At 42.0% G+C, this 18,151-nt stretch overlaps 1 protein-coding gene across 6 annotated transcripts in view; it reads left to right on the top strand.

Moving 5' to 3' along the window:
- BACH2 (BTB domain and CNC homolog 2) overlaps positions 1 to 18,151 on the top strand; it is a 364,147-nt gene that overhangs the window by 76,322 nt on the left and 269,674 nt on the right. For 4 of the 6 annotated variants that reach the window (XM_053913614.1, XM_024551723.3, XM_045188592.2 and 1 more), the window contains exon 2: positions 12,453 to 12,564. The exons of 1 other annotated variant lie outside the window; for it this stretch is intronic. The gene's annotated coding sequence lies outside the window, so the exon portion shown is untranslated. The remainder of the gene's footprint in view (positions 1 to 12,452; positions 12,565 to 18,151) is intronic. One more of the 6 variants, XM_024551724.3, reaches the window with a different exon arrangement.

Genomic DNA, 18,151 nt, shown 5'->3' with positions numbered 1-18,151 from the left:
GTCATCTCTTTCAGTTTAAGCTCTTTAGGAAAAAAGAAGAAGAAGAAGAAGAAAGAAAAACACACTCGAATCAAATCCTTTAGGGCAGAAAAAGGAATAGAATCCTTTAGTCAACTCCATTGTTTGCAGTCGGTGTGTCTTCTGCGTGAGACTGATGTCATGCAGATTGAATGCAGAGGCAAACTTAGGAGTGTGTGCGCGTGTGTTAAAGGCCCACACCCACCCAGAATGTAAAGTGAGTGTGAAGGGCACCACGACAACCCCAGATCTGTGAAGAACGTACCTATTTTTAACACACTAGATCAAATGTCAGCACTCAGTAGGAGGTGAGGAAGAGGGTAGAGACGGCGTTGCTCCAAGGATGGTCAACGGCCCTCTGGCGTGTTTATAGTACAGCTGTGCATTCTTAATGGCTCTGCCGCTGCCCTGTCAGGTAAAGTTTTCTTTGCATGTGATGAATGGCAGGGAATTCTTTAGCAGAGGGAACCAAAGAAGCTGGTAGGAGGACAGGGGAAGGGAAGAACGGAAAAGAGAGAAAAGAAGCACGCAGCTCCAGAGGGAGATAGTCTGAGCTTTGCAGTTGCCTGTGTGGATAGAAACCAGATGGTAAGCTGGAACACCCGCTTGGCTATCTGAGGAGCCAAACATATGGTTAATGGTCGGGAGAAATAGCTTTCAGAGCCAGGGCTTTGCTGACTGCTTCATATTACAGATTGTTACAGTGTGTCATTACATTGCCAACCTAAGTGCTTAATACCCACTGCCGGTGCTGGGCATACACTTACAAGAAGGACTTTTAGCTCTTTGCTGGCTCTGAATGCAGAATGACATCATAGGGAGGCTTAAAATGTCTGGTGTTGGGAGGTAGGGAGAGGGGTAATTTTGTAGTGAAAACAAGATTTTTTTTTAACCAGCCAAACCTTCACTCCTCTGAACTGTTTTTCTGAGAACCTTTTTATATGAGAGTCAGTCTCTCTCTCTCTCTCATTCTCTCTCACTTACACACACACACACACACACACACACACGTTTTGAAGCAAATCTAAAACACAGGCCACGTTCCCCCACTCCAGTGGACTTGACAGCCCTTTTCACCTGGAAGCCACATTACCGCACTCACAGGCCCTGCATTTGAAGTTTCTGTTTGGGAAGCTTTGGGCAACAGCAGGCCCATGTTATCTAAGGAACTGCTGAGCCCATTCATCTGCTTTTCACGGCCTGCTTCCTTTTATTTTTAGCCAAATCCGTCAGGCCTGACAGGCGGGTAATTCGAGCCAGAGAAAGGGCAGAGCTCCAGGTCCTTTCCACAAAGCAATTCTTCTCCTCCCTCCTGGGAGGGCTCCAGACTTGGCCTGCTTCAGGCAGATGGATTTGTTGAGTCATGTGAGATCATTTACACAAAAACACAGTGAGGCAGTGGAAATTTAAAAGGGGAGGGGGGGTGGTGTGGGGAAAAGGAAAGAGGAGGGGAAGCCATGGGGAGTGTGTGCTGCCTGGCTGCTGGGGAGCGTAGGAATTTGCAGCGAGGCAGCTAGACTGAGGAATGCCGTAGATTCATTTGTGTATAAGGTAATGTCTAGTTTACACAGCGGGGTGGAGCCAGGCTGGAGAGGCGCCTTGAACTACTTGCCTGTATTCAAAAGAGGAAGGGGGTGTGGGCAAACTTTTTGAAAAAAATTTTTAAACAACACCCACCACAAAAAGACCACAGTGTTGACAGCCTTGGGTTCCAGTAGCCGTAAACTACCAACAGAATGGTTTATAGAAAATGAGTTTGCTCTCTGATGTAATACAAGTTTGCTTTGTCCTGACTCCAGCGTGACTGAGGCAGCAGCGGAGGGAGGAGAGGAAACTTGGAAAAGGACTCTTGGTTAATGGTTTCCAGAGGTTATTTAGCAGGACTTGAGTGGAGGGAGGAAAGTGGGATATTACAGAGAATTACTTCGAGGTGTACCATAATTGCAGTAGGCAAAATAAAGTCATTACTGAGAGGAATTGAACAATGGCTTTGAAATGCCAAGGAAGGTATCATTTTTCCCTATCACAGTATTCATTTTCCTCTAGCTTCTGGGGCATTAAAATTTAAAAGAAAGGAAGAAAAAGAAAACTGAGCCTTACATCAGGATAAACAGTATTAGCATTTAGTGAGTCAGCTTTGTTTACTGTTTATACAAGCCTTTAAAACAGTCCATTAAAAAACTGCCTCCTGCCCATTCATGAAGTTCTTGTTTTCTTCTCTTTCTTCAAATTTGCTCACATGCATTAACTGCTTGGATGGGGATTTTTCCTTCTTTTGCTGGAATAAAGGAGTACATGAGAATGGTGACTGGGTTATCTACTTGTACAGCCTTATACCGAATGCACAGAAAATGTGCTATGTAGAAGAAATGGAATATATTCAAACTGGTACAGAAAATTAGATTGGGGACTATTTCAAAATGTACACCGTGATTATTTTCATTATAATACATTTCTGCAATTCTGCATTTATGCATGCAAAGTTTCTTAGCCTCCCTAAAATGTAGGTCAACATCAGCCCCAGTTCCTCATATTTGGTTAGTACTGTAAAAGTTGAGACTTTTTTGCCTTTTTTTCCAGACCTAGATCTACTCAGGCTACATGTACAATTTTAGTAATTATGAAACTTAGCTCATACATTCCTTCTGTTAATACTCATCACTGAATTGTGATAGTAAGCACTCCGATCCCACCTTTATTTGGAATAAACACAGCACTCAGGATGGTGCTAATGACACAGTCTAATGCCGAAGCTGCTCCAGTGTTTTCCAGACAGCTCTAGTTATTTATTTATTTTACTCGAGGAAAGAGCTGACAAATTTTTGTGGTTGTTGATGGTGTACATTTCAGTTGCATATCAATATTATTGTAATGTGATAAGAGTTGCCATTATTTTAAACCTACCCACATCCTAGAGTGTTCTGTCAACATCAGGGTTTCTCAGATTCAGCACTGCTGACATTTTGGACCACATAATTACTATGGGGGCTGTCCTGTACATGGTAGGATATTTAGCAGCATCCCTGGCCTCTGCCCACTAGATGCCAGTAGCCCCCTCCCCCAGCTGAGGCAACCAAAATTGTCTCCATACACCGTGAATGTCCCCTGGGGAAGCAAAATAGGCCCTGGCTCAGAACCACTGCTCTATCTTATTTTGGTTTGGAGGTTCACTCTCTAGCTACCTCATGAGCTGGGCACTCAGTTACTTCTGAGATTGAATTAAAGGGTATAAAATAACACTTTCCCTCCCACTATTTATCCTAAAAGTGGGAACTCCAAATTAGGTGAAGTTTCCCAAGGCTCAGTCAAGCAAGGGTATTTGGGGGGAAATTTTTTCCCACCAGGAAGTCTAGAGTTTTGTTACACAGAACAGGCTCTGGTTGGAATTCTTCAAGGCCACATTGTAGTGACTTTCCCAGAGCCGTTGAATAGGAAATGGCCCGACTAACTGAGCTGGGGATGTTGACATAAGAAAGGGAATGTCTCTTCAGGGACCAGGGCAGAGAGCCTAGGCCACAAGTGCAGCAACTCCCTCCAGGCTCACCACCTTCCTATCAGCTCCAGGAAGAGGGAAAGGCAGCGATGACAGTCCTTTCTTTGGAACAAAGCAGACATCCTCTCCATCTGAGTGGCTGTGGTCTCAGAAGCTGGAACTCTCGTTAAACAAGGAATTTTGAGCTCTCCCCAGGCTAAGGCAGGCATAAATTTCCTCTGTTTGTTTTGTGAGGACTAGTGTCAACCGCTGTAATGAGATCAGAGGCAACCCCAGGGACAAGGCCTCCAGGTTAGCTGCTGGAGCTGGTTTCTGTGGCTTTTCTCTTGGCTGCCATTGACTCTGCAGAACACATTAGTGATTTGGTGGGGTGGTTGTGCCCTTGTTTCATTCCTTGCCACCTTTGCCTCTCTAAGGCTACCAAAATGTCAGTGTACAGTCATCCAATTCTAAATCATGGAAAAGTTAATGTCAGGCAAAATTCTTTCCTCAGAACTGAGGACAGACTAAGTTGTGTGCAGAAAGTGTGGCCTCGTGCAGGGACATGACTGCTTCCTTGGGGTGACTGCCTACACTGCTGAGGGGTACGATCCTCAGTGCCTGGCAACCCAGACACCCTTCCTCACCCAGCATTACTCTGTTTCAAGGAAGAGTTATGGTTTGAGTCACAACAATATAGCATAGGCTACAAAGAACATATTTCTACCTCCAGCCTGAATTATAGCTAAATGGTCACACACAGGACTCTATGACAGAGTTTATGGAACAGATTTTCCTGAATATGGCAGATTATAGGAAACCCAAACCTGGACATTTAGGGAACCCAAAACAGGACATTTCTGGTGGAATCATATATGAAGCTGATGTAGCTCGGCCAACTTCTACTCCCCACTCCCCAATTTTTAGATATATTGGATAAAATTGAAAATAGTGAGCCCAAAATCAAGAAAGGGAAATTGCCTGGTGCCAGAAGACATTGATGCCACTGGTTCATGAGTGATTCAAAGGTCACACAGGCTGTAGGTTCTAGGGGCTGTGGTGTTTATATTCACGCAGGAACTGTTTGCCCAAAGGGAGCAAGAAGAATTTCCCCCCAAAGTCCGTGTGGGGCTTTGAGTGTGTACATTTGGGGCATGGGAGTGGGGAGATGGAAAGCCAAGGTGGCATTGTTGGCTGTGGGTCCATTGTTGTGCTGTCTCCACAACATGGAAACTTCAGTTAGTTTGGCATAGATACTAAACTGTTTTGAGAGCCCCGAGAGCTCTGGTGCCCTGGTAGAAGCAAACACTAGGTCCCTGTGGAGAAGTTAACAACCCAGGGTGTGGTACACCCTCAAAAAGAAAAAGCCACACTAAGGAGAGGCTGGTATTGGAAGAACAGATGACCCTTGAACAACACAGGTTTGAACTGTGTGGGTCAACTTATATGCAGATGTTTTTCAGTAAATACAGACAGTACCGTAAATGTGTTTCCTCTTATGATTTTCTTAACATTTTCTTGTCTCTAGCTTACTTTATTGTAAGAATATAGTATGTAATACATATAACATACAAAATATATGTTAATGGACTATGTTATCATAAGGCTTTTGGTCAACAGTAGTATATTAGTAGTTGAGTTTGGGGAAATTCAAAGTTATGCGTGGATTTTGCACCAATAACCCCTTTATTGTTCAAGGGTCAACTAAACAGAAACCCTCAGGAAAGCAGAAATAAAAGTGAATCCCTAAGATGAATTTTGACAGGGTCCCATCATGCCAAATTGAGCTTTCTCCTATAGATTAATGAAAGTTTCTTCCCCAAGGAACAAGGCATTACACCCACTCTGGCTTACTAAGCAGATGAGCTTCAGTTGTAAGCACTAGCCCCCAATAATGCAACTGTCCCTCATTACAGCTTGTCCTCGGGGTATTCTTGAGAATATTTGAATTCTGTAATTGGAAAGCTTTTATTGGAGGAACAGCTGGTCCCCTTGAGCTTCTTTAAAGAGAGGTACCTTCCTAGTGATTTCCCTTGTCATTGCTTCCTTTTCAGTGGGTCATTCTGAAGTAACTCACTAACTGGGCTTTCTGTTGAGTTATTTTAGCTTCTCAGCAAATCACAGGGAATGTGTTTGCCTGGATTGTTCAGCAAACCCCCCAAGGACGAGGGAAGCTGAAATTGTTTAAAGGTCTGTAGGAGTCTTTCAGCATAAAATCAAAGAAACCCGGGTAAGTCAGGCATGGTCGGTAAACCTTTGTCCTAGATGAATACAGTTCAGCCTTTTCTGTCCAAAGTGGACAAATGGTTGGGGATTGCCTAGAACTCTGGATGGCCACCAAGGACACCCTGTGCAGTGACGTACACTGTTGGCAACATTGCTTGAGGATGCTAAAATTAAAGCATGATTCTTTTATTTATTTATTAATAGAGTGATGAAATCTCTTATGTTTATTTTTTTCTTCTGAGGCATGCAAGGAGTATCCAAATAGTACCCTGCTGACCTAAAAGTGATGCCATACTTCTCAGGAGAAAGCAATTCAGCATTTTATTCTTATTTTGGACCTGTTTTTTTCGTTTAGCCTCAAAATATTCTTGCCAAATGATGAGCAGATATTACAGATTGATGTTAAGATATCATGAGGATAGAATGAGAAGAAATGGGCTCAACTGGTGCCAAATTTAAGAAAAATCTTCCTAAACATATAAGTCAGTCCAGGCTACTATAACATAATAGTATAGGCTAGGTGGCTTAAACAACAGTTTCTCACAGTTCTGAGGCTGGGAAGTCTAAGGTCAAGGTGCTGGCCAATTGGCTTCCTAGCGAGGGCTCTCTTGCAGAGATCTGCCTTCTTGCTGTATTCTCGTGGTGGAGGCAAGGGCGAAAGAGAGAGAGAGAGAGGGAAGGTCACGTGCTCTGGTATCTTAAAGGCCAGTCCTATCATGGAGGGTCCGAATTCATGACCTCATCTAAACCTAATTACTTCCCAAAGGTGCTGCCTCCAAATATCACATAAGGAAGAAGTATAAAGGCAACATATGAATTGTGGGCAGGGGGCACACAAATATTTACTTCATAACACATGATAATTAAATTTTGCATATATTGAGAGCCTATATGTCTAAGGCAGTGGGTAAGTGCTTGTCATCTGGGCATAAAACAGACAAGATCTATTCATTTGAAATACAATCCAGTAGGGTGATTGAGAGGTAAACACCTACATGCACTTAACAAACAGAACGAGGTTGTGCTGAATGGTGACGGGAGAATAGGAAGAGGGGAAGCACTTCATCTTTTTTGAACACTTCATCAAATACTTTCTTCATTTTACTTCAGTTATTCTTCAAAACAATCTTTGGGGGTATAAAGAATTTTCCCCAATTTTATGGATAGAGGAACAGAGACTGAGAGAGGTTTAGTAATTTGTCGAAATCATAGGCCAAGAGAGAGGCCAAGTTGATATTCAGACCTACTGATGTGGCTCCCAAGGCCTGTATGATCCATGTTTCCCCCTGTGTTTGCTGAGCCCTGTGAAACCACAACTTTGAGGTCAGAAAGGCCAGGAGATAGGCTAGGGGTTCTCGATCTGTGGAATTAAAGGAACAAAGAATCCATCAAGTAACAAGAAAGGTGTATAGGAGAAGATGCAAACTGGCCAACCAAATACAACCACTGCTGATTTCCAAAATATTAACATAAATGGCCAATGATTTTACATATTCTTTCCATTTTTCTGGCTTTCTTGACTATTAAAGGCTCTGGGAACATGTGCCTTGTTCCTTCTTCCCTGGAGGTACAGTTGAGTGGCCAACTCTCCAGGCCCCTCCACTCCTCATTGTCTTCTGTGGCCTGACCAGTCACTCATCTCATTCTTTTCTGACCCCTGTAGGCATCTGAATTTGTGTCCTCTGACTTAGTCACCCAGGCAAGAGAAGTAGGTTGAACCAGGCACCCTCATGGTAGCTCTTCTGTGTTGTGCCTTTAATTAAGATATTCCTAAAACACTGGGAGACTGATAGTGACCTTTTTAAGAGCAATAGCCATGAATCTAAATGTTAGATATCCTGACTTATGATTTGACCACGTAAGGGAAACACCCAGCATGTATGCCAGAAGTAGTGACTTGAAAGCAATGAACTCTACTGCTTGGCACTATTGGCCCTTCCCTGGCTTCTTTGCCTCTCCATCTGGCTCTCAGGGCAAAATTTTTTGTGTACCAGCTGTTTGTCTCTTTGTAATTTACAGTCCTCTCATTTCCTCTTTCTTATCACAGTTTCCTATTGAACCATAATTCATATGCCAGTTAAATTTTTAGAATATTAATTTTCAAATTGCCTAACCTATTTTTGGGAAAGAAGGCTGTTGATGACGCTTGATGGGAAGATATGCTCGTCCTTCTGGCTGGGGCTGTCTGTTTTCCATGCCACGCTGTGAAGGCAGGGCATGGGGAGCAAGGCAGAATGGCAATCGTCATTCAGTCTCTTGGGGCAGAACCATGTTATGGTGTGTTTGCAGCCCAAATGTGGGGGTGGTGAGAACACAGAGGTCCTGGAGCACCACAGCCATACATCTGCTTTAACTTTGAGGATGGAGAAAGACCTGCAAAAAGCTCCTCAAAGAGATGTGCTCTGGCCCCTCTAGCTCTTCTTCAAGAAGAAAGGACAGAGCCATCACTTGGGAGGGGTTGTGTGCATTTGAGGTGGGAGACAGGAGCCCGATTGTTGCTTTACCTTTGGATCCTTTAATAAGGGTTGCCACGCCACTTACTGTGGAAAAGAGGGATTGGCCTGACAATAATTACAATGGTGTTACATTTATCCAGTCTTGCACAAGGATTCCAAGTGAAGGTTGTCAGGACTTAACTTCAGAGATGTATGGATTACTCCAACCCATAAAAACAGGGTAGAGGATATTAGGGTTATTTTTCTCATCTGTTCATCTGATTTCCTAAGTTCCTAAATCCTCCATTTAGAGAATTTCCTCTAGATTCTTGTCATTCTTGCCTTTTCTCCCTTTCTCTCCAAAGCCTTGCATCTTTTTATAACTTTACTTATTTCTTCCCTACAAGCCCTCCAGCCCTCATGCGTAAGCCCTCTGCTTAGGCTGCTGGATTTGGTGGTGGGAAGGGGGCTGACAAGAGGCCTCTCCACAAACTGACCTCAGGGTGCATTATATCTAAAAGCCAGGAAGACCTTTAACATTGTGAGGAGTGACTTCACTCCTGTTGACCTGTCTCCCATAGGACTGCCTAAGCTACCCAGCTTTTAATTGTATTACAACAGTCTTCTAGAATGAACATCTTGGAAGGGGGTGGGGGGTTTGGAGTGAGGAGAAAAGCCGAGCTCATTATATTTCGTTCTGTATTGGCAATAAGTATTAGTTGCATTCTCAAGGGCCAAGAAATAACACAGTCCACACACAAATAAAACAGCTGTTTGACAGCTTTAAGCTTCTCTTTAGAGTAAGGAGAATAAAGTTGGCTTACACCTCTGTACCACATTAGCAGTGATCCAGGTAAAATAGACTTTTCTCTGTGGTAGGTGGAGGTTGACGGTAAATAAATAGTGGTGAAACAGGTAGGCCCAGTCTTAACTTGACTCCTTGCTGACACCATGTCCATGACAGTGTATGATGTAGAGAAGCTGTAGGATGTGGTGCTGTCACCAGAAGCCCGAATCTCTCGGTCCCTTCTGTAGTGAGGACGTGGCTGCTGAGGGGCACTCATCCACAACACTGAACTGTCTCTAGGTATCTGTTTACTTACCTGCCCTTTAGTGTTCTCCTTTCTTGGTAGCCTTTATCTTTTCATTTTCTCCTTGGTCTTTTCTTACACTAGCCTGTCTCCACCTTCCTTCTTACCCACACTTCTATCCACCTGGAAAGATGAATTACATTTCATTAACCTTCTAGAAGCCTAAGGTTGACCACTGGCCTTGTTGCCCAATGAAGCAACTCCATTAGGATCAACTATGTGGATAGTTATGGAACGGACTTTCTCTGGGCACCCTTTAAAGGCATCTGTACTTTTTTTTTGTTTGTTTGTATCAGAAGAATTCAATTTCATAAAAGAAACACTGAAAGACAGAATAATAAAAAAAAATTCCTTAATTCCACCACAGTAACTCAGATACCTTTTTTCTTAATGCTTTAAAGAATCAGTCTTTTTTTAAGCTGTGGCTTTTGCTAAGCTTCTTCATAAACCAAATTGGCTGCAAAACAACCAGGTTCTCTCTATTTCAAAGGAGATTGAAAGTACTTGGTGGAACAAGGCCAGCCTACTTGTTTGCTGTCCAGAAGTGAACTGACCCAATTTCTGAAACTGTTCACTGAGATGTTTCTGTTAATGGTGGTCTGTGTGTGTGTGTTTGTGTATGTGTGTGTGTTTTATCGGGGGAGGTGTTTAATTTGTGGTCTTTCACGTATTGTAATTCTATGGTATCTTCAAAGGAAGACATATCTAGCCCAGTGTCTATTCCACATGACTAAGAATTCTTTTTCCTCTTTGCATCTATCTAGTTTCCTAATTAAGAAAACTACCACTCAGATTGATAATCAGTACTAAATGGGAGTATTAATATAAAGTGCATTGTAAAATATAGAACACTATACAGCTGTAAGATATTCTTAATATTCTTTAAAACTTTTACAGTCCTGGACTTTAAAAGATTTTTCTTTAAAATACCCAAAGGCAGTCTGCAATGATCATCAACATAGTTTTGAAGATCCTACACTAAGTGCCTACATCATCTTAGGCTGTGTGGGAGCAAAGAAAGAACATTCACAATATTTATTAAGAACTTTATATGTGACCTAATATTTCCCTCAATTTTAGCCTGAGGGGTTTTTTTTCCAGCCTTGACTTTGTCATAGAACCAATATACATGAAAATGACCTAAGAATACTTGGGTGGCCTGGAGGGGCACAAAGAAGGACCCATAATTTAGTGCAGACTATATACCCATGTTCTGAGAGGTTGGGGATTGTGACATCATTGGAGCTGGGTGGACCTTCCTTGGGGAAATTATGCTCAAGAATCCTTGTCTGTTTATTATCTTCTTGTGCCCACCTTTCCTGTGTTGATGCCAATGTATACATTTAAATGGAATTCTGACATCAGGCATCTTTGCGAGGCACTTGAACAAATTTCCCAGTTAAGTGCTGAATGATAGGTTTTAAATGGATCAAATACATGTATTTAAAAGGAAACAATGTGTATAGAGTTCTACTTTAAAATGCAGAAATTCATTAGCATCTTCTTCTGGAAGTTCAAGAGTAAAAGCATAATTTTTTGTCAGTCAAAATTCTAACAAATTTAAGATGGTTTAGAATTAGATACTGAATTTTCTTGACTTTGAACCAATGGCATCGTGCACATATAAGTGGGTGTTTGGATGTATTTAGACTACAAAGGTAGAATTCCAGGGTCTCTCCATGTTGTACCTCATTGTTTAAAATGTTATTGCTATGACTGAATAGGATATTTTCTTTGTGATCTATGTGTCTCAAATAGCCAGGGAGTGATCTGCAGTTTCCTGACACTGTCTTCTTATTTATAAAAAGACTTTAATAATATTATGTTCACAGAATAGTAATGTGTGAAGTAGAAATTTATCTTTTGAAAATATAAACCACAAAATTATTTTCTTAGTGATGAAAGATATTAATATGAGAAGACAGCCTTTGACCTCTCCATGTCCTTGACTCAGTTAGCAGATGTACCCAGTCCTGTCCATTCTCCAACAGAGAGAGGCTGGTTGCTAAGATCTAAAGGTGGTTATAGCGGGCTAGTGTGATTATGAGTCTCTTTTCCTTTTCCTATAGAACATTTTCTATATTGTTATTATATCATTAAAAATAGTACGTTTTTAAAAGCACTGCAGTTCCATTTAAACCTCTAATTGCAGTCTTTTATGGAAAGGTTCAGATATATGAATGTTTCATAGATGCAATATGAAAAAATAACACAGAAATAAGGTGATTATAAGGACTTTTTCAATGTTTATTCTCTTCCCAAATCCACCCACAAATGTTTTTCAAAGGAAAATAGCTATAAATCTAGTTAAGTAGTCAAAGATAGTTCTCATTTTTCCTTAATATTTGACAAATTAAGAACGCTAGAACCATACAATAACTGTTTTACTCTAAAATTTAAGTAAATAAAAAAAATCTTCCTAATGAACCAACAGCATGTATAAAAACATGGGCCCTTATTCCATCTGAAGGGGGTGTTGGAGCATCTGGTTCACTTGGCCCTTGGAAAACTGACCCGCTGAATTCTCTTCTGGGATACTGCCTCCCAAGGAGTTCTGTGAAAGATCCTATTACCTATTAATCCTGGCAGGGATATAATCAGGCTCCAGCAAATATGCCTGTCTGTTCCTTTAGGCTTTGTGGGCAGCAAGGAGGGCATTGAGGTACTGAGGTCTGACACACACAGTAGGTGAAGCTCACAGGCTAGATCTTCTCTTCCTAAGGAAGTCAAAGCCTGAACTAGAAACTTAAATAACTGACCTCTCTGGCTTATTGATTACTGTGTCCTCAGTGCCCAGCACCTAATAAGTACTCACAAAATAGTTACTGAATGATTGAGTGTTCTTGTCCCTGTGTATCTATGGTCACTCTGAGCATATAATATGCAGCCTTTCCTCAGCCACAGACATGCCTGGTGTCCGTAGCATCGGGACTCTTGATTTGACTCTCTAAACCCGCACCATCCAATAGGGGAGCCACTAACCACATGTGGCTATTTAACTTTAAATTTCACTAAAATTACACAAAATAAAAAATGCAGTTCTCAGTTGCACTAGCCACATTTCAGGTACGCAGTACCAAGTGTGGCTGGCAGTTTCCGTACTGGCCAGAGCAGACATGGAGCTTTGCCGTCATGGCAGAAGGTTACACAGGACTGCTCTGTGCCTTTTGAAGCCCAGCTTATGGATGTCCTTTTTCTCTGTGTTCCCAGTACAGCTGCCTGCTTCAGCAACTGAGCTCTGCAGGAACAAGAGACTCTTCAAGAACAGCCTCACATTGTGACATGTCTGGTCCCTCGCTTCAGTCCCTTCAGCATGAACAAGGTAAGGGGTACTTTGAGGAGTCGGCACTTAGGTCTTCCTTATGGTACCATGATGTTTTCTGGGTACACAGTGTCTTTCTGTGTAGTAAGGACGTTGCTTCTCCTGACCAAAGCATTCCAGAGGTTGGAGAACTGTGTGACCCCAGAAAGCAATGTTTCCAGTCAGGGTCCAAGGAGCTGGTGGCCACTCTGTGGTGGTACAGTCCTTTGGAGGTGTCACTTGTGTTTGCCTGAGGCCTCTGAGTCGCCAAAATATTGGTTATTCGTACCACTGTCTTGATATGAGTATAGGAAGATTAAGGCTCTGGAACCAGACTCTGGGTTTAAATACCGGCTATTTCAGATGCTAGCTCTGGTGACCCTGGGCAAGTGTCTTAACTTCTCTGTGCCTCAGTTTCCCCATCTGTAAAATGTTGATGTTAATGGTACCTACCTCATAGGGTTGTCGTAATGATGAAATGAGTTAACATGTGCACCAGTGGTTAATATATGTGCCAGTCCACATTATAAGCATTTGCTGTTGTATTATGATGTGGGGCACATTGTTATCCCTTAGCCAGTATTGCTAGAGAGTCTTTGGTGCATGTGCAGCATTTCCATTTACTGCCTGATTGGTTCAGCAAGCAGCAAATGATTACCAGATAGGCACTCTGGAGATAAATGGTGAATGAGGCTTTCAGCAGGTGACAGATAATGTGGGGGCATTGTGGCTAGTGTTCTAATAAAACACGTACCAGAAGCTCTGGAAGCTCCAAAGAAGGAACATCTGACTCTGGGGTATCTAGAAAAGACAGTTAGGGGAGGTGACACTTTGAGTTAGGACCTAGGTGATAAATGGTCATTTCTTGGACTTAGAAGTAGGGCAGGGCGTTCCAAGTGAAGGAAACAGTCTGTGTTTAGGGACACAAGGTGACACAAATGAGAATGTCTGGCATGTTTCAAGAAAGACAAAGAGTTTGGTACATCTGGGGCAGAACTCCTCAACCTTGACACTGTTGACATTTGGACCAGGTAATTCTCCGCGTCTGAGAAGCTGTGCTGTGCATTGCAGTTACATTTAGTAGCCTCCTCCTCTCCTTACTTCAGTGGCAATAACCAAAAATGTCCCTCAAACACAGCCCTGGTTGAGAACTGCACGGGTGGAAGATGGCAGATCCGAGCCGGAGAGGGAGGGAAGGGTCCCATTCTGAGAGCCACTGAAGGATTTAAAATGGGGAGAGGCAATTCTGGAGACCTGCAGGAAGAGCTAAGTTATCACTTTGTCTCTGGGTTATGACAGAGTTGAACAGTGTGTTTGCATGGTTGGCCTTAAAAGGTGGGGTAGAAACCCTAGGCTTTTAGAAAGCCTGTTTACCTTACTGAGATTCTTTTACTAAGCTCCCCTTTCCAGTGGAAATTTTTCCTGTAGCCATTTGTTCGGCCTTCGCTTTCACCCCACCTGAAGAGCAATCCAGGCCGCCGCTTTACCCCACCTGAAGAGATCAGGAAAACATGAGCAGTTATTTTTCAAGAGGTTTTCATTTAGCTGAGCCAAGCCAAAGAGAAGGAAACCTTGTGCTTAAACGCGCCTCCCTGCCCCACCCCCGCAAACCAGGTTTGAATACTTACCTTTAAGCAGTCTTTGAGATGAGAAGTGAGCTTTTGGAATACTGGAAAGTCATGCTGGGAGGGTGGGGAGGGAAGCGGTGTGTCCCTGTGGTCACTGCAGACCTCGGCTCCTGTTAGAATTTGGTACACCGAAAAGCTGAGACACTCTGGGGAAGTCTCTGACTGGCAAGCACAGTTGGCGATGACAGCCCTGCCCTACGTTCTCCTGGGCAGCTCAAGACCTGATGTCATGGTTTGGCTCCTGACACACAGCTGGGAACCAGACTCCTTAGAACTTTCACATGTCTCAGTAGGTGTGTCTATGGCTTGGGAAGCTATGCCATGCCCGAGTGGCCCAGCAAGCACTTTATTTTATACTGTAGTATTTTAATTTAATGTAGTGATTATGTGTGATGTGTAACCATCATAGGTCAGCATTTTTCCTTGTGGCTTTCTTGGCATAAAACATAGAATAGGTCACCCTCTGGGAAGGAAACAGATCGTCTTGGCATAAATAAAACTAGAGAATCACTTCATCAGTTAGGATATGTAAGTGAAAATGTTGAAAATATTTTTGGGGGTGTGATTGATTTTCTAAGGAGATTTGTTCCTAGAAAGCTGGAGACATTTGAACTGTGCACTTTCCACTTCCTAGGATGTGCACTGTAATCACTTTCCTTCCTTCCCAAACCCCAGCTAGCCGATGGGGCCTTCAGTCAGGAGGTACTGGGATGGAGGGTGGTCACAGCATTCTAGGGGTCAGGGTTATTGATTCCTGTGAAGCGCCAGGGGATCTCTGACCACAGGCGTCGACAGCTCTCTTTTGGGCCACTTAGAGATGACACCTCTAGACAACATAGGAATAGCCCCCTGGCACAGGATTGGCTGTTCGACCAACTTAACAGGGCTAACCTGGTGGTCAGTGAACTGCTGTCCGCCAGGCAGGGCCTTGATCCCTTGAACTTCTGTGTTTGCTGGAGTCTGAGGCCACATCAGGAAGGGGTGCCATTCCAGGCCTCAGACACCTGGCATGCCGGACCACTGGCAGAAAACAGAAGTGAGGGCATTCCCTGGGCACAGTGCCTCCCAAAATCTCGTGTCATTCCCTAAGGCGAGAGCACATGGAACGTGTCAGTGTGATGGAATGTGTCAGTTTGTTTTCCAACACGTCAGGTTGACACAGAGTGGATTCACCTTTTTAATCTTGTGAAGAGACTTGGCTGGGCTTTATGTTCCATCCTTACATGTTAAAGAAAGCGTGGTACACAAATTTTCCCAGGGTACTCATTCTCTCTGGCCCTCATGCAGGCTTGAGAACCGTCGTTCCAACTTTCATACTCTCCTTAGATCTTTTTGCAAAAGCTGACTTTCCAATCTTTATAGCGATGGAAAACTTTATAATTAGGATATAACTTTAAATTCTGTCAAAAGTCTTCATCTTTCCACTTTCTTGGTCATGACCTTGTTCGCCCTTGTTAATATGTATAAGTATACTAGATTGTATGGATAATATAAGTTTTTGCTAGTAAGAAGGATTATTTGGGTTTATTTGTGTTATCCACATGCTATAAAGAGAGGGCTTTAGGGTGTGACTCAAAAAATCATAGTCAAATGGAAGGCAAGTTGGATCAGATGGAGTTTAGTAGAGGCAAATTGAGCAGGATGATGAACACTTACTACATTCCACTGTGTAAAATCAGAAACCCACACCAGCAGGAACAGTGTTCATGGAAAATCCCTCTTCCTAACAGCAACCTTGGAAGTAGGATCCTAACCTTTTTCCCGCACAGTCCTCGTTTTAATGAAAGCATATCACATACCATTCATTCTCTGCCTTGATCATGAGGACACTTCATTCGATTGAAAAACTAATTGATTTTTCTATTGTCAAATGGAATGCTCCTCTTCCCCTCTGCACAGTGAAAATGAACCTTCCTGAAAACTGTTTCTTCCTTGTTATGTTCAAATAAAGCCAGATCAGATTGTTACTGCTTTGGACAAATGCCATAGCATCCAATGGAGTAGAGTAGTGTCTCTTATATCTCTTGGTGGGGGGATATCGCTGTTTTGCCTACTATCTGCCCAACAGATTATTTTTCCTCTGAGTATTTTCCAGCATTCAGCTCCATACCCTGCTGCCAGGTTTGAGGCACTTTCACCTTTACACTCCAATCATTATCTCTATAGTCAACTAAAAAGTAAAACTGAAATTTACTTTCTGTCTTCATATAGAACTTTTTTTCCTCTTTTTGCTTTGCCCACCCTTAAAAGCAGTGAAGCCCAGAACTCATTACCCCTGGCTCTCCACCCTAACATGTAGCATACACTTAACTCTACTTGATTTAAGATCAGTTTCTCCAACACGTGTTTACCAAGTGCATGCCATGTATCAGGCACTGTGCTTGAAACACATCAGTGAACAAAACAAAGGTATTTGCCATCTGAAGCTTCCATTCTGGCCAGGTGAGAAGAGTCATCACATTCCAGAGGTTTAATATGTAAACATAAACCTAATGTTAACATTTCTTCCATTTCAAACTTCTGTCACAGAAAGAGCAAGTTAGCAAAGCTACTGGATGCAGTGTAAGAAATTGGTGGAGAATAAACATATAAAATCTCTCTCTTCCCCTTCCTAGGACACTCTTGGTAGTTTCACCAAGTAGCCAAGCTACATTTAATGAACCTCCACTGTTATTTTTCCAAAAGCCATGGCCAAGCACCCCTTGGGGCAGACGTTGACGAAGTGTCATACTTAAAAACTAGTGCCATGGAAGAAAGTACAAAGTAAGTATTAAATGATCTTGGAATAAAGAAGGCCTTGTTAATTTCTGGTGGCAAAAATTATAAAAGATGTACATCAAACCTGAAAATTTCTTTCCTTCAAAAGACATTCTGAACCACCCTCAAAGACAAAAGACAAAACAGGGCAGTATTGGCCACATACATGACAGAGTTAACTGAGGTAATTTTCTAAGAGTTTTTACACTTAATAAGGTAAAGATGATTATTCTAATAGAAAATGTGCAAAGAATAGAACAATAAAACCAAAAAAGGAAGAAATATGATCAGTAAATAACATATAAGAAAATATGCTACCTTGAAGTTACTAAAGAAATGCACATTAAAATGACGAGGCAGCTTTCCGACCCATACAATTAATGAGATTTGTAAAATTGACTCAGAGAAGGGAGGAATGGGAACATTAGGCTCTCACACACGGTGAAAGGACACGTTTCACCTTTCAACTCCGAGATTTCACTTCTAGAACAGCTACTAAAGTGAAATTTCAATGACTATATAAAAACTGAGCTAAGATACTCATCACATATTGTCTTAATAGTAATTTTTAATAGGTAATAACTATAGTACAGCCATTAAAATAAAAATACCAAGAAGGGATGGAGGGATACTTAATGACATAAAAAGATCTTCTAAATATATTGTGAAATGGCAAGTCACATAACAATATATATAGTTTGATCACTGCTTCCCTTTTTAAGGTATTGTCCGCTCACAGAAAAAAAAGATTGTGGATACACACCCACATGTGAAGAGCATTATCAATATTCATTGTATTTTTCAATGTATATTTTTCATGCTAAAATCATATTTTAAATAAAAAACATTAAATTATCTTTAAGATATGAGCTTCCCTACATTTGTAAAATATGAGTGGTAAGAAGACTGGGAGAATATTGTCTGGCATGCTGGCAGTGGTTTTCTCAGAGGTACAAGGAATGCATTTGTTTCTTTTTTTAAGAAAATATTTTTCTGTGCTTTCAACTTTTCTACAGTAAGTATCCGTGTATATGATTAACAGTCAGGAAAGAAGCATTTTAGCTGTTTCATATTTAAGAATTCGTATTCTAGTTGAGATGAAACTAGATGAAGACATTTAGTGGGCAGATAGAGAGAAGAGACAGAGTCTTTGGTTAGAACAGCGATTCGGACTCAGGAGTCCTATTCGACGTATTACTAAAAGGGAGCGTGTCAGTGTACTG

This window comes from Desmodus rotundus, chromosome 11 (assembly GCF_022682495.2).
Source record: "Desmodus rotundus isolate HL8 chromosome 11, HLdesRot8A.1, whole genome shotgun sequence".
NCBI lineage: Eukaryota > Metazoa > Chordata > Mammalia > Chiroptera > Phyllostomidae > Desmodus > Desmodus rotundus.
This window is presented reverse-complemented; position numbering and strand designations above follow the sequence as displayed.